Source organism: Triticum urartu, chromosome 2A (genome assembly GCF_056163025.1).
Source record: "Triticum urartu cultivar PI428250 chromosome 2A, HENAU_Tu73, whole genome shotgun sequence".
Classification (NCBI taxonomy): Eukaryota; Viridiplantae; Streptophyta; class Magnoliopsida; order Poales; family Poaceae; genus Triticum; species Triticum urartu.
The window spans coordinates 29794689-29812258 of NC_141874.1; the positions used below are offsets into that span (position 1 = coordinate 29794689).

A 17570-nucleotide genomic window follows, 5' to 3' on the forward strand; every position below is an offset into this window, starting at 1 on the left:
ATAATCGTCAGACATGCCTGTCTTGCCCTCCACTCCCAGGATGTCCCTTTTTCATGAAATAACTATGTGGCGCTTTGGCTCATCGTATGATGTATTCGCTTCCTTATCTTTTCTTTTTCTCGGTCTGGTAGACATGTCCTTCACATAGATAACCTGTGCCACATCATTGGCTAGGACGAACGGTTCGCCAGTGTACCCAAGATTTTTCAGATCCAGTGTTGTCATTCCGTACTGTGGGTCTACCCGTACCCCGCCTCCTGACAGATTGACCCATTTGCACTTAAACAAAGGGACCTTAAAATCATGTCCGTAGTCAAGTTCCCATATGTCCACTATGTAACCATAATATATGTCCTTTCCCCTCTCGGTTGTTGCATCAAAGCGGACACTGCTGTTTTGGTTGGTGCTCTTTTGATCTTGGTCAATCGTGTAAAATGTATTCCCATTTATCTCGTATCCTTTGTAAATCAATACAGTCAAAGATGGTCCCCTGGACAACAAGTACAACTCATCACAAACAATGTTGTCACCTCTGAGACGTGCTTCCAACCAACTACTGAAAGTCCTGATGTGTTCACATGTAATCCAGTCGTCGCACTGCTCCGGGTGTTTGGAGCGCAGACTGTTCTTGTGTTCATCGACATACGGGGTCACCAAGGTAGAGTTCTGTAGAACTATGTAGTGTGCTTGAGACCAAGAATATCTGTCCCTGCATATTATTGAGTCACTTCCAAGAGTGCCTTTTCCAGTCAGTCTCCCCTCATACCGCGATTTAGGGAGACCTATCTTCTTAAGGCCAGGAATGAAGTCAACACAAAACCCGATGACATCCTCTGTTTGATGGCCCATGGAGATGCTTCCTTCTGGCCTAGCGCAGTCACGGACATATTTCTTTAGGACTCCCATGAACCTCTCAAAGGGGAACATATTGCGTAGAAATACGGGCCCCAGAATGACAATCTCGTCGACTAGATGAACTAGGACGTGCGTCATGATATTGAAGAAGGATGGTGGGAATACCAGCTCGAAACTGACAATACATTGCGCCACATCACTCCTTAGCCTTGGTATGATTTCTGAATCGATCACCTTCTGAGAGATTGCATTGAGGAATGCACATAGCTTCACAATGGCTAATCGGACGTTTTCCGGTAGAAGCCCCCTCAATGCAACCGGAAGCAGTTGCGTCATAATCACGTGGCAGTCATGAGACTTTAGGTTCTTGAACTTTTTCTCTGGCATATTTATTATTCCCTTTATATTCGACGAGAAGCCAGTCGGGACCTTCATACTGAGCAGGCATTCAAAGAAGATTTCTTTCTCTTCTTTCGTAAGAGCGTAGCTGGCAGGACCTTCATACTGCTTCGGAGGCATGCCATCTTTTTCATGCAAACGTTGCAGGTCCTCCCGTGCCTCAGGTGTATCTCTTGTCTTCCCATACACGCCCAAGAAGCCTAGCAGGTTCACGCAAAGATTCTTCGTCACGTGCATCACGTCGATTCAAGAGCGGACCTCTAGGTCTTTCCAGTAGGGTAGGTCCCAAAATATAGATTTCTTCTTCCACATGGGCGCGTGTCCCTCAACGTCATTCAGAACAGCTAGTGCGCCGGGACCCTTTCCAAAGATTACGTGTAAATCATTGACCATAGCAAGTACGTGATCACCGGTACGCATGGCAGGCTTCTTCCGGTGATCTGCCTCGCCTTTGAAATGCTTGCCTTTCTTTTGACATTAATGGTTGGTCGGAAGAAATCGACGATGGCCCAGGTACACATTCTTCCTGCATTTGTCCAGGTATATACTTTCAGTGTCATCTAAACAGTGCGTGCATGCGTGGTATCCTTTGTTGATGGTCACGAACAGCAACGCCTTTAGGTTAAATTCCTCCAGTCTGTGCTCATCCCACGTACGTACACCATTTCCATTCCACAGCTGTAAAAGTTCTTCAACTAATGGCCTTAGGTACACATCAATGTCGTTGCCGGGTTGCTTAGGGCCTTGGATGAGGACTGGCATCATAATGAACTTCTGCTTCATGCACATCCAAGGAGGAAGGTTATACATACATAGAGTCATGGGCAGGTGCTGTGATTGCTGCTCTGCTCCCCGAAAGGATTAATGCCATCCACGCTTAAAGAAAACCCTACGTTCCTTGGGTCCTTTGCAAACTCATCCCAGTACTTTCTCTTGATTTTTCTCCACTGCGACTCGTCAGCGGGTGCTCTCAACTTCCCGTCTTTCTTATGGTCCTCACTGTGCCATCGCATCAACTTGGCATGCTCTCATTTTTGAACAGACGTTTCAACCGTGGTATTATAGGAGCATACCACATCACCTTCGCAGGAACCCTCTTCCTGGGGGGGCTCGCCGTCAACAGCACCAGGGCCATCTCGTCTGATCTTATACCGCAATGCACCACATACCGGGCATGCGATCAGATCCTTGTATGCACCGTGGTAGAGGATGCAGTCATTAGGGCATGCATGTATCTTCTCCACCTCCAATCCTAGAGGACATACGACCTTCTTTGTTGTGTATGTACTGTCGGGCAATTCGTTATCCTTTGGAAGCTTCTTCTTCAATATTTTCAGTAGCTTCTCAAATCCTTTGTCAGGCACAGCATTCTCTGCCTTGCACTGCAGCAATTCCAGTATGGTACCGAGCTTTGTGTTGCCATCTTCGCAATTGGGGTACAACCCTTTTTTGTGATCCTCTAACATGCGATCGAACTTCAGCTTCTCCTTTTGACTTTCGCATTGCGTCCTTGCATCGATAATGACCCGGCGGAGATCATCATCATCAGGCACATCGTCTGGTTCCTCTTGATCTTCAGCAGCTTCACCCGTTGCAGCATCATTGGGGACATCGTCTGGTTCCTCTTGATCTTCACCAGCTCCCCCCGTTGCAGCATCACCGTATTCAGGGGGCACATAGTTGTCATCGTACTCTTCTTCTTCGCCGTCTTCCATAACCCCTATTTCCATGCCTCGTCCAAACATTATAGTGTGGCATGAAACCCTTGTAAAGCAGGTGGGAGTGAAGGATTTTCCGGTTAGAGTAAGACATCGTATTCCCACATTCAGTGCATGGACAACACATAAAACCATTCTGCTTGTTTGCCTCAGCCGCATCGAGAAACTCATGCATGCCCTTAATGTACTTGGGGGTGTGTCTGTCACCGTACATCCATTGCCGGTTCATCTGCGTGCATTATATATAATTAAGTGTCCAAATTAATAGAAGTTCATCATCACATTAAAACCAAAGTACATACATAGTTCTCATCTAACAACACATAGCTCTCCAGAGCATATAATTAATTCAACCATGCATTGAAACTATGTAAAACATTTCAATACGAAAACAAATGCGATCATAATCGCAACCAAGGTAACAATTGATCCAACGGCATAATGATACCAAGCCTCGGTATGAATGGCATATTTTCTAATATTTCTCATCTTCAAGCGCATTGCATCCATCTTGATCTTGTGATCATCGACGACATCCGCAACATGCAACTCCAATATCATCTTCTCCTCCTCAATTTTTTTTATTTTTTCCTTCAAGAAATTGTTTTCTTCTTCAACTAAATTTAACCTCTCGACAATAGGGTCGGTTGGAATTTCCAGTTCACATACATCCTAGATAAATAAAATCTATATCACGTTGGTCAGCATAATTTTCATAAACAATAAATGAACCAATAGTTATAAAGATAATATATATACCACATCCGAATCATAGACATGACGAGGGCCAACGGGGGCGGATACCAAAACCATCGCACTATATAAGATGAAATAATAAAAGTAAGAAAACAATACAAGTATCTGTGTAAACATACAAGTAAGAATATTTTTCCCTTTCAGAGAGAAGATATGAACAAGAGGCTCACCACGGTGGTGCCGGCGATGAGCTCGGCGCGGGTGATCGACGACGGTGAAGATGGGGACGGGGTGTGACGGACCGCTAAACCTAGACAAAGATTGAGGAAAATGGAGCTTGGAGGTCGAGCTTGGAGAGGAGAAAGCTTAAGTAGTGTGGCTCGGGCATTCCATCGAACACCTTGTGTGCATAGGAGGTGAGCTAGAGCACCACCAAGCCCTCTCCCCCTCGGCCAGAAAAAACAGAGCAGCGTGCTCTGCTCTTACGCGAGGGGGTATATATAGGCACCTCATTGGTCCCGGTTGGTGGCATGAACCAGGACTAAAGGGGAGCCTTTGGTCCCGGTTCAAGCCACCAACCGGGACCAATGGTGGTGGGCCAGGAGCAAGGCCCATTGGTCCCGGTTCGTCCCACCAACCGGGACCAAAAGGTCCAGACGAACCGGGACCAATGGCCCACGTGGCCCGGGCGGCCCCCTGGGATCACGAGCCGGGTCCAATGCCCCCATTGGTCCCGGTTCTGGACTGAACCGGAACTAATGGGCTGACCCGGCCTGGACCTTTGCCCCCTTTTCTACTAGTGAAGGAAGAAAATAAAATAAAACTCAAACATAATCAAAATAATGAATTATTCTAAGAAATAGTGAATTAGTGACATTGGTATTACCCTTTGAGAGGAAAGGGGCTAAAAACAAAAAGAAATAATGGTAAAATTTGCACACAATTTACACAATAATTGCATTTATTATAATATGCAAGATTAGACATGCAAAAGTGGAGTTTTCGCAAAAACATGTTTTCTAAAATGAAACAAATTAGTATCATTGGCATTACCCTTAAAGAAAAAAGGAAATAACAACAATAATAATAATAACAACAATAATAATAATAACAATAATAATAATAATATATTGCACACAATTTACAAAAAAATGCATTTTTTAGAATATGCAATAATAAGCATATAAAAGTGGTTTCATAGAACAAAAGTTTCCTAAAAAGGAATAAATTAGTGACATTGGTATTGCCTTTAAAGAAGAAACAAAATGAAACAAAAACTAAACAAAAATAAAATTAATGAAATTTTTCTAAGGAAGAATGAATTAGTGACAATGGTATTACCTTTAAAAAAGAAATAAAATGAAACAAAATCAAAATAATGAAGTTTTCTAAGATAGAATGAATTAGTGACATTGGTAGAAACAAAATGAAACAAAAAATAAAATAAAATCAAAATAGTAAAGTTTTCTTAGAAAGAATGAATTAGAGGCATTTACACGACTTAATAAAGAAGGCAGAGAGAAGAGACAACGAAACACGCTCGGACTCGTTCATTCACATGATGGAGAAAATTCGCAAAATTAATTTTTTTAATTTATACGAAGATGAGCTTTGCTCGCGTGATCTCAATTACTCTGCACTAGCAAGCCCCATTAATGATCTCGGCGGCCGCGTCACCTGTCCTGCACGCACTAGCTGCATGTTGCATGCATGCACGTGGTAGTGTAGGTGTGTGTGCATAGTTTAGGAAAAAGAATTTGACTGACCCTAATTGTCTTTTCAGTCGGGTGATGTATAGCTAAAGCGTTTTTTTAAAACACTTGTGTGGAATGGAGGGTAAAGGTCGAGGGTAATGCCGTCTGGAAGGCAAGTGTGGGGGTGCCCTGCTCCCCTTAAGGTACGAGTTTTCGCATGAAGAGTCGCGGCGAAATCTCTGGCAACGCTTGAAAATAAACATAAACGAACACTGGAGGTGTCTAATATATGTGCTTTATGTGGTTTGGAATGCGAGGACACATACCACGCCCTATGCCGTCGCCCGTTGGCCCGACAACTATGGACGGCGATGGCGCGTACATGGAGTATGCCCAAGCTGGAGACCGTCGTCAACACTGGGCCGGAGTGGATCATCCACCTGCTGGACCAATGCAAGAACGAGAAGAGACTCCCTGTGGTGATGACACCTTGGCGCCGGAGCTGGTATGTACGTAATGAAGTATACCACCACAAACCTGCACCACCACTTGAGGCTTCTACCAGATTCCTGTCCGGCTACATCAATACGCTGTTGTACATTCAGCAAAATCCATCCGATGATGTTGCCAAGGGGAAGGGAGTGATTACTTATGGTGGCCGAACGTGGATGGTGCATGGAAGGAATAGGAGGGAACAGGAGGTGCTGGGATGATACTTCGTGATCATACAAGTGCCGTCATTTTCGCTTCTTGCCGGTTCATCCCACGCTGTACGAACGCCCTCGAGGCAGAGATGGCGGCGCTCATGGAGGGAGTGACTCTGGCTATGGAGCGGAGCCTGGACAGGTTGATAGTGGAGACGGACTGCTCGACGGCGGCTCACATGGTCAGGGACACTGAAACCAACAGGGCTCCAGTGGCGGCCATGGTTGGCGACATCAAGCAGTTCCTAGCTGTCCGGCCACATGAAATAGCGGTGATTAAACGAGAGCAGAATAAAGCTAGCCACGCTCTCGCACAAATGGGCCGTTTACTGCCCAAAACTACTGTTTGGCTTCATTGTGCCCCTGATGAGGTTGACATCTTATGTCAACAGGATTGTAATGACTCTGGTTCCCTGTTCAAGAATTCATCCGAATAATCAGTTAACTTGCCGATTAATCCCTACTTATAGGGTCCCCGAGTTGCCGATTTCCTGATAAATCGTCCGATTAATTGATTAAATGGATGATTAACTTGCCGATTAGCCTATTAATCCCCTACTCACCAGCCGACCGAGCAACTACTAGTTAACGATTTCCTCAACAATGCTCTGGTTAAGTAATGAAAGTTTCATTATGCACAAAAAAACAAGGTCGAGGGTAGACGAAAACGAGGATCGCTGCCCACGGGTGCACATCCATCATGAAGTACCACAGGAGAATATCCGGTACTCCCAACTCTTAGGGTGCTCCCGGGGCTCCAAACTCGGTAGGACATTTTTAAATGTTCGAAAAATTCTGAAAAAAATCCAGCACACAGACACAACATCATTGTATGTTGTCACGAATTTTGAAATCAAAATCTGAAACATAGCTTGAGAAACGTAAATGACAAATTCGACAGTAGATAGTACACAACATAAGTTGGGCTTTAGATTTGACCCATTATCACATTTATGCCAATATTGTTATTTTTCTATCTCAAGCAATGTTTTGAATTTTGATTTGAATTTTTTACAACATAAGTTGATGTTGTGTCAATGTGCTAGATTGTTTTTAGAATTTTTTTAAACATTTAAAAATGTGCTGCCGAGTTTGGAGCACTGGGAGCATCCTAAGGATGGGAGTATCAGATATTCTCCCGAAGTACCAATTCGGCCATGACAATGGAGCCCGCAGGGACACTGCTTCCGTAGGCGTGTGCGAATTTAGCTGTCGGGGATGACGCATCAAAGATGACGATGCTGTTTGACAAGATAAAAAACACAATTTATAGTACTAAACCATAAAGCAATTTTCATTGCCAAAATGGCCTTTGGTGGCCGCCGGAATCAGCCCCGTCAGTGCTCGTCACGATCGGTGCCAACCGTGCATGACATTCCCGTATATTAAATGTATTCGTAGAAGAAAAATACGGATTTATGGTTGTCCAACTTGCGTTATCATGCAAATACGGTCACTTCGCTCGTATCTAGCCGTATAGCCTGCCCATGTGACGCGCCAGCCTGACGGAGGCCCACCTGTCAGTGGCTAGGAGTGCACAAGGGGTTGGGTGACTCTAGCACATTGTTTTTTTTTTCAGAAAAATCCCTACATAATTTATTTAATGACGACAAAAGACGTCAAATATAATCAAAAAGGATGGGGTAGATTGGGTTCGAACCAACAACCTGTCTTTTACGGCATCGAACCAACAACCTGTTAATTAAACAATTACATCCATCCCACCAGTGCTGCCCGATGTTGTACATGCACAACTAAAATCTATTTGATTACACACAAAAGCACGTCAAGTTATTCTAAAAAAAACATGTCAAATTTGTCCAGGTTAATCAGATAAATAGACACACATGTCTAACTGGTAATTTAGGGGTGGGGTCACTAGTCGGTGTGATACTAACAACAGGTTAGGCTAACCAGGTAACTAGACTAATCTACACAGGGCCCACCTGTCAGTGGGTCAACCAAAAATTTGTAACTTGGGCGCATGGATAATTCCGCAGGGAAAAAAGGGGCCCAATGGATTCCATTCGTCTACCTCAAGTGTGAAACCGCAGGAGCTAACAACTACACCAAGTACCTATAATTGTCTAAAAGATAAACAATAAATTTTATATTTGGCAATGGAACTACTCGTATTCAGGTTTTTTCTCCCGGACCGAATTTCTGATAACAGATCAGTTACCAGAAATTTTTGTGGTCCCCGGAAAACTATGTTATTGCCTGAATTTTTTAATTTAAATGACAGAAACCATGTCAAATATATATCTCTCATATGCATACAGTATCAGAACGACAATGAATTGAACTTGCGATTTTTCAAATTTGAGTTTCATTTGAATTTTTTGGACAAAAAGGTGAGATTTTTTGGAACCGGTTTTCTGGGCTGAACATGGGGAAAAATGGAATATAAAAAGAATCTACGTCCATATTAAAGAAGGCACATCTCTTTATAGTCACGAGTATGTAGCTAGTGCATGTGTGTATACGATGTCTAGAGTTCAAATCTCCTCAAATCTTCTTTGCGATTAAGTTGTACCCACATGTGTTATTGAAGGGCTACTGCTTAATTAAATAAAGAACAGGGGTGTTTTTGTAAAATAAAAATATGCGCGCCTCGTTCAAGCTGTTCCCAATCATTGACAATGAGCATAGCCATGCTGACATGCCACATCAGCGCAGGATACGTCTGAATACAAGCAAAGTAACCGTATTTGCGTAAGGACGCAAGTTAGATGACCATAAATTCGTATTTTTAAAGCTTTAATATCAAACTAAACATTGAACGTAAGTTATATGACTGCATATGATATTATCTCTTTTGATATTCTGCACGGGCTGAGTACACCAGCAAACACCGGAGTGCAGCACAACTCCACGTCGCCGTCAACCATGCATCACTCCAGTTTCATGTACGCGGCACGGGAGTTGGCTCCGTTAACATGTGCCATGCCAGGGTGACTGTTCCTTACCGTCAGAGTCCAGCAAGAGCCTTTTGAGTTGTTGACGACCACACCCTCTGCATCTCCATCCTCTGCTACAGCTGCAGCGGTCGTATTTGAGGAGCCATGTCGTTTGAGTCACCAACGACCTTCCTGTCACCATTGCTGTGCGAGGCAACATTGGCTTCCACCGATCGGAACTGGTCTTCGGCGCTGCTGTTGTCCATGGGTTCAGAAGAAATCACCTCAGCGGAGCGCCGGCCAGCTTCATGGATGGAAGCAACCACATACTCAGGCAACATTCCGCCACCCAAAATATCACCCGCATCTAGCCTAGGAAACAACCTGGAGCACACACACGATTCTCAATCAGCCAGATCCAAACCAACAACTGGAGACGAAAGGACTCAAGGACAAATCGTTGCGAAATCAAGGAGTAGGATATCCAAGTCAAAACAGATTTCAGTTTGGAAGAAGTAAGAGCATGAGAAATTACGCGGGGCAAACTGGTTCACCCTGAATCTGCTTCTTCAAAGAACAACTCAAGTCCATCCATGGTGAATGGTCGCCCGCACAGCTACGACGAGGGAAGGGGATGAAATCATCTGACCAATGGAAGAAAAAGCACCGCTTCTGAGGTTAGCCTAGCCTGCAGCGCCAGAGGGGCCCAGAATTAACATCGCACCACCCCACATGTGCTAATTTTAAATCAGCCCATCAGGCTCAGAGTATCTCCAACGGCCGCGCCAAAAGAGGCGCGCACGATAAACTTAGCTTTTAGCGCGCGCTGGACGGTTTCGCGCGCTCCAGCGCGCGCGGGAAAGGGCGGCAGCTTGAGCGCTATTTTTGACGCGTCGCTTCCGGCGTGCCTAAAAATTGCGGCGCTCGCCACGCGCCTATCCACACTGCCACACGCGTCTCATAGCTTCTTCGCCTTTCCAGCGCGTCCACCGCTTCCTCTCCTTGCCGCTCCAGTGCCCCGCCACCGACGAGCCACCATGCCGCTGCGCCGCCGAGGAGCATCGGGCTACCACGGAGTCCGCCAGCGCCCCAACGGCTGGTTCTCCGTCGAGATTCGGTCCGGCGACGTCCGACTTGGCCTCGGTACGTTCCGGACCTCACATGAGGTTGCACGCGCCTACGACGCGACGGCGTGGTGCCTGGACAAGCCGTGGCAGCAGATGAACTTCCAGGATGTCCAAACGCGCCAGCAGGCACAGGACGTCGCCCCTCCGCCTCGTCTTATCATGGACCAGGACCGTGCGAAGCACGCTCGGCGGTAGCGCCGCCTCCTCGTCGCCGAGGAGGACGAGCAGGCCATGGTGGAGTGGCGCCGGTGCCACCCAAAGGACGTCGCCAACGAGGAAGCCTTTTGGGCAAGGCGCCGCGAGGAGACGGCAAGGCGTCGCGCGGAGCGGTTGGACATGCGTCGGCGGAAGGCCCTGGCGTTATCGCAGTGCAAAATCGTTGAAAATGGTGGGCAGTCGATCTTTTCGTCTAATGATGACTGTTGGGAAGACATGTGGCTCGATACCTCGGGCCAGACAAGCGAGGATGGCAATGATGATGATGATGATAACGATGACTGGGAATTTTTTTAAAATCGTTGCACCATAGTTTTTTATCTATCTATGCTATGAAAGTATGTAAAATATCTATGTATCGTTTTCATCTATGAATTTTATTTATCATTGTATTAAAAGAATGTACGCAATGTTTAGCGCATGCTGCATTTTAGCGCGGCCGCTGGAGCTACGCATGCGCGCTCAGTTTTAACGCGGCTGCTGGAGCCAGCGTTGCCGGCCGCGTCAAACCAGGCAAAGGGCGTGTGGCAAATGAGTTTTTAGCGCGCCGCGTGTTGCGCGGCTGTTGGAGATGCTCTCATGACGTGCTTGTGTATCCCCTACGCAACCCACGGTCCACATACAAAGCTAGCACACCAGTGCATGGCACGCATGTATTTCAACTTGACAGCTACTAACGTATATGCACGAGAAAAAAAACGAGCACACATCGCGGCGCTATACTGCACGGCCCGAGGTAGCGGCCTGCAGGTAGCTCGGCCACCAAAGTGCCACTCTCTTTTAGTTAGGCTACCAATATTTTTAAGTTGAATCCTTTATAATTTGTACTAAGTGTTATCTTAGTTAGAGCAATGCTATTTCAGTACAAAATTCAAAGTAAACACTAAAAAATCAGCGGATTATCAAATCCACTGTAATATGTAAGACATATTTGACCAGAAAATCATAAAGTGATGTGCAAATGATTAAGTGACAAGTTCCTTGCGAACATCTTGTGTATTCTAGATTTGTTTATTTGCGTGTGTCTAATCAAAGACAGCTATCAAAATATTTCATCTATCATATACTTTCGAGATCTCTAATAAGATATTTAAAAACACACACAAAGTGATATACACGACATTCATGCAATAGTTATAAATTAATCTAAGAAGGTGTAATGTGTTCACTTTAAATATGTTTTAAGGTGTAATGTGTTAAAAATGAATTATTTATTATAAAACAAAGTGTAAATTTACCATACTATATTACAATATTTTTTATTTGATAAAAATATATGTATTAAGTACTAAAAATTAGTATAAATGATTATATTTATTATGATTAATGTAGGGCCAAATATTCCAAAAAAAACGTACTTCAATGTCAAAAAAGCATATTCGTAAAAATATTTGGAAGAAAAAGACTTATTTGGTTGAGCCGGTCGCTCAGAGCGAAATGTGTAGTTTGTGCATAAACGCCCTAAACTTCATAATGCACACCCATGTGTATCCTTCTTGGGTACAACAACATATATCGACCGTGCTAAAGTGATGGCAGCATTTCACACAACAAGAATAGCCACAAACGACAATAAGAGACAAGTTATTTACGGGTATCGATCGAGGTGCATGAACTGCTGATATAGAATATACAAAAGGTATTTGTATATATGAGGTCCGAGCACCTTAACCAAATAATCATTATAAAGTGTTTTTGCAAAAAGAAAACCTTAAAATCCGATTCATTATGATTGCTCCATGCAAGGGCGGGCCCAGGAATTGAGGAAAACTATTGAAGTGAAGATAAAGAATGGATATGATAAACGAATGACGAGAAGCCTTGAACGAACCACCGTAAGAATTGAAAACGATTGAAGTGAAGATAAAGAAAACACCGGGAAGAATTTGCAAATGAACGAAGATGCTTGAGAGAATTTAGATACAAGTGAACGAAGGGATCACGAACTGATTAGAGAATATTTGAATGATGCACCGGTAAGATTGGAGGATGATAACTGAAAGCTGAGAAAGGAAAAAAAACCTGAAATGATGGACTCCGGCTACTCAAACCGAGAAGACTCTTGAATTGCTCCGAATGGGTGAAAAGAAATCTCACAATCAAAACCAATTATGAGAGGATGGCAGCAAACTAAAACCATGAATCTTGAGGAGAGTGGAGCAAGATTGAGAGGAAAAATCTTCTTCGGTCTTCAAGTGTTAGGAAAGACGATGAGAGACACCACCGTGAATTATTGAGGCACGCCGGAATGAAGAATGGAAAAGTTGAGCCAACGATGAAAATAATTTGACAGACCTTGGAGAAAGACATTTGACTAATGACAGTTCATTCTTACGTCAAACTTCGAAAAGAATTTGGGAGTAACTTCGGGAAAAATTAGAAGAGACAGGTAAGATCCTGGAAAAGACCTGTGGGTTAGGGCCCACTCAAAAGAAACACCGTAGAACAATTTAAAAGAGAGAATGCTGTCGGGGGGCTGATCCACGAACACCTATGGGACCGGCGGACCGAGTCCCTTTCGGTTCGGCGGGGGCGAGGGTCGCACGAAGAGCGGATCGAGGCGAAGCACACGAGCAGTTTACCCAGGTTCGGGCCGCACGGATGCGTAAAACCCTACTCCTGCTTTGTGGTTTGTATTGAGTTCTTGCTCGGGAGCGCGGAGTGCTACAGTACACCCGAGAAGCTAACGAGACCGAGCGTGAGTGTTCTCTCTCTCTCTCTGAACCGAACCCCCTCTACGTTGCGCATGGGCCTCCTTTTATATGCTCAAGGGGTCACCGACAGGTGGCAATGTACACAAGGGTAAAAATGGAAAGGTGTTGCGGTAGGTACAGCTACCTGTTACAGTGTATCATACCTAACCCTGACGGCAGGGGACAAGGGCATTAAATGCCCGTTTGCGTCGCCTAAATAGTGCAAAAGGAACCGTCAGGGACGCCACCGCTCGCCACGATGGGAATCTTGTCAGCGCCGTCTGCCACCGCGCACCGCTGGCTGCACAGCCTCCCGCCACGTACGCCTGGAAGGGTCCCAGAGCGACACGTTGGTGGATGTGCTGGAGCACGGGCACAGAGTGGTGGCTTGCCGCGGCAAGCGCCTTTCCGCGGTCATTGTCTTGTCGCACCCGGGAGCTTGTCGCTCACCGGGCCTTGCCGGGACGCGTGGCGCGTCGCGGCAAGCTCCTTGAGATGCCTTGGTTGGCCTTCCCGGCAAGCTCCTCTTGCCGGGGTCTTGTCTCCTTGGCTTGGATACTTTGTTCTTGAATGGCTCAAAAGGAACCGCGGAGGACCTTGGCGGTCACCCGGCAAGCCTTGCCGCGGGATGCTGCGACTGCCCGTGCACAAGTTCGGGATACTAGGGTACCCCTACTCTAGTACACCGACAGGAGCCCCCGGGCCTGGGCCAAACACGGTGCCGAGCGCTGTTGGGCCAGGCCCAAAACAGGGCACCGGCACGCGCGGCCTAGGTTACGCCGTATCTCTCCCCGTATCCACCGCGCCCTCCCCGAACGGCACGCGTTGAATGCGGCGTCGTGGGAGAGATTGTGGGTGGTTTCTTTATTCGGAAAGGTGGAACGTCCGCCCCCTTCCCCTTTATAAGCAGGGGAAACAGGGGTAGTTCGCCCATTCGCCGGTTGCTACTCCAATCTCGGAAATCTCCGCCGCTCCCTCGTCTTCCCAAGGCTGAAAGAGAGCATCGCCCCGGCCCCCATCGCCACCAGCACCACCAACGCCGTTGACCTCCTCCACCACTTCCGCCATGGCTCCGAAGGCCGACAAGGGGAAGGTTGTGAAGTCGACCGAGGCGCAGCGGCTTGCGGCGCTGCGAAAGGAGCGGGCAGTCTTCCCCCCCAAGCTCGCCGCGAGGGAGCTGAGGGAGAACTACTACCTCTTCTGGTCGACGGAGACGCGAGCGCATCTGCGCACGAAGGTACTTCCAACCGCCTCTTGGAAAGTGGCTCCAAACGGATATCCCTTCTTCGCCTTGTTCTTCTACTGCGGGCTCTGCCCGCCTTTCTCTGAGTTCTTCTGCGATATTATGAACACCTACGGGTTCCACCTCCTTGACTTCACCCCCAATACTATTCTGACCATGGCAGTTTTCGCACATCTCTGCGAAAACTTTGTCGGAGTCCATCCCAATGTAGCCATTTTTCGCCCCGAGTAGAGAGAGGAGAGCCTTTATCCGGCGGAATCGCCTGGATCTCGAGGGCCGGCAAGAAGGACACTTATCTGGAGGGAGAGTTCCGCGGCAAGTGGGAGGAATGGAGAGCAGACTGGTGCTGGATTGACGAGGAGAACCCGCAGCCGTTTACCGCCCAGGGCCAAGCCCCAGTAGCACGCGGCAGCGATTGGAGTGATGTGGCCCCGGAAGACGATAGGCTGAAGATTGCCGTCACCCGGATCCTACGCCTCAGGCTTGCCGGGCTCACTGTAGGCGCTGTTGGCGCAGATTTTCTTCGCCGCCGCATCGCCCCCCTGCAGGAACGGGGGAGACCCGCCTGGGAATTGAAGAATGCGGCGGATATCATGAGGCTGCGTCCGGGCCTCAACTTCAACTTCACTGTTCTGGAGCTTAACGTGATGCTCCAGGAGCTGTTCAAGTACGACCCTCAACATCCCGAAGTGTTCAGGTTACCGGGGGGCATCATTCCGTTGTGCAACAATTCCGCGCTCGACCGCATCCGTACAATGATGCCGCTGTGCGATTCGCATGGAATTGTCCCAACTTGGCAAGAGTCTGCAGACGACGTTGTGCAGCAGTTCTTTGATAGCTTGGTAGAAGTGCCGGTCCGCTCCGACGAAAAGGATAGCCTCACCCGTGACACCACCGATGCGGAGATGACACGCATCACCACTAGGCTGGAAGAGGCGGCGGCAGCCGCAGCCGCGGGCGAATTTGGATTCACCGTGGAGGAGGCAGATGCAGCAGAGGCTGCAAGCCGTGCCGAGCGAGAGGAGCCCGTCGGCGAGAAAGAACTTGCCGGGCATGGCGTCGAGTCGAACGAGCCCGCCGAGGATATGAGCGGCTCGCTGGAGATCAACTCCTCTTCCTCCTCATCTTTAGGCAGCTCGCCGCAAGCAGAGCCTCCATCCCCACCAAGAAGGCGTCTCCGCAAGGCCGGGGACGTAGCGGGGTAGCGGGCGAGTGAACAGCCGCCGCGCCGCGCGACACGCTCCACCGCGGCAAGCACTGTTGCCGCGGGAGCATCTCACGCTGCTGCGGCAACTGGGGCGGGGTCCACCCGGACCACCGCTTCTGCTCCTGCCGCTTCTCACGCCGCGGCGGCAGCCGGAGCGGGGTCGTCTCAGACCACCGCCACTGTTCCCGCCAAGCGGCCAAGGGAAACTACTCCTCCGCCTCCTCGCGCCGGGCATGAGCCGGACTTCAACTTCTCCGCGTTCAGCTCCGACGAGGAAGAAGAAGAGTAAGATTCTCTTGTTGTACTTGTAGTTCTTCAATCCTTGCTGTTTTGTCTTGTATCTCATTTGCTTTACTCTGACCTTATTCCTTTTTAGGACTCTGGCCCAGAGAGCAGCGAAGAGGCCCAAGGTCCCGGTGATTATCATCGATGACGAACCCACAGCGACAGCAGGGGGTGCGTACGAGACAACCTTGCACTAGTAGAAAAAGGGTCAAACGTGAAGCACATTAGTGCCGGTTTGAATTAGAGCCGGCACTAATGTGTACATTAGTGCCGGTTCGTGGCGGTGATCAATAGTACCAGTTCGTGGCGAACCTTTAGTACCGGTTCATGCCACGAACCGGTACTGAAGAGGCTGCATCAGCCTGCGGTCAGGCTATGGCCCCACCATCACCATTTAGGGTCGGTTCTTACCACGAACCGGTACTAATGAGTTTATGGCAAGCTGTTTTTAGTCCCACCTCGCCAAGAGAGAGGCAGTATGAGCGGTTTATAAGCCGTGAGTGCACAGACAATGATGAAGAGTTGCAATGCTCACCTACATGTTGATTAGCTTCAAGCCTTGCGGGATAGCATAGATTGCACTGAGCTATGTGCAGTGCAGTCTACACTATTCCGAATGGCTTGAAGCAAATTAACCAGCATTGCACCTCTTTTTAATTTTTAATAACTTATTTAAACTCCGGACTTCTTTTGTGTTCAGTATGCAGCATTTAAAGCGACGTCATCAATTTCCAACATGTTCTGACATCATTTGTTGTTTTTCGGTCATTTACCTAATCGTTTAGAGAGCTAAATGATCGTGAAATTGAAAATCACTACAAAATGAATCCTGAAAATGTTGAAACTTGGCATGGTATCATCATATCACTCGCATAGCATGCGCGAAAGAGTAGAGAGGGTCACGGCAAAAACTGGACGCACTTCGTGTACAAACTGGACAAACTCTTTCCGAGTATCAGGGTTTCGGAGTCCGGAGTGGGTACTAATGTGCATCCCACCAATCAGGAAGAATCACACGGATCGTGTGTTTCTTTCTAGCTCTTGCGAGTCGTTGGATCAAGGGTGTGTTTCTTCCTAGCTCATGTGAGTCGTTGGATCGAAACTACCACAATCACTTTGTGAGCCAGACGACCCTATATATAGCTAGCCCACCTCTCGCCTTCCCTGCATAAGTATTTCAGTTCATCGACTACATACATCTACCAGTTCATGGACTGCATACATCTACCAGTTCATCGACTGAATACAAATCATTCGGATTCGCCATCATACGTCCAACTGTGCATTTGATATGCATATATATGCATCACGAGCCACGGTTGGGCTGTATGATGGCAATACCGATTGGTTTGTTCTAGATCCGACATAAAAGGTTTTATACAACTTCTTTTTTGTGACATAAGAGCTATCTCTCCTCCTACCTATTTTAGTTACACAACTCCCTATTTGTGCCAAATTTTCAATTTTGCTGTTGCTCTTGCATCATAAGCATCCATGTTAACTGGACTTACAAGTAATGCAATTTAACCAAACTATCTTGTGATCTTCGCCAAGAGAGAGGCAGTATGAGCGATTTATAAGCCGTGAGTGCACAGACAATGACGAAGAGTTGCAATGCTCACCTACATGTTGATTACCTTCAAGCCTTGCGGAATAGCATAGATTGCACTGAGCTATGTGCAGTGCAGTCTACACTATTCCGAATGGCTTGAAGCAAATTAACCAGCATTGCACCTCTTTTTTATTTTTAATAACTTATTTAAACTCCGGACTTCTTTTGTGTTCAGTATGCAGCATTTAAAGCGACGTCATCAATTTCCAACATGTTCTGAC

At 47.1% G+C, this 17570-nt stretch overlaps 1 pseudogene; it reads left to right on the forward strand.

Annotated features, from left to right (window-relative positions):
- Positions 1–6155: 6155 nt before the first annotated feature.
- LOC147983193 (uncharacterized) lies at positions 6156–10606 on the forward strand (annotated as a pseudogene).
- The last annotated feature ends 6964 nt before the right edge of the window (positions 10607–17570 follow it).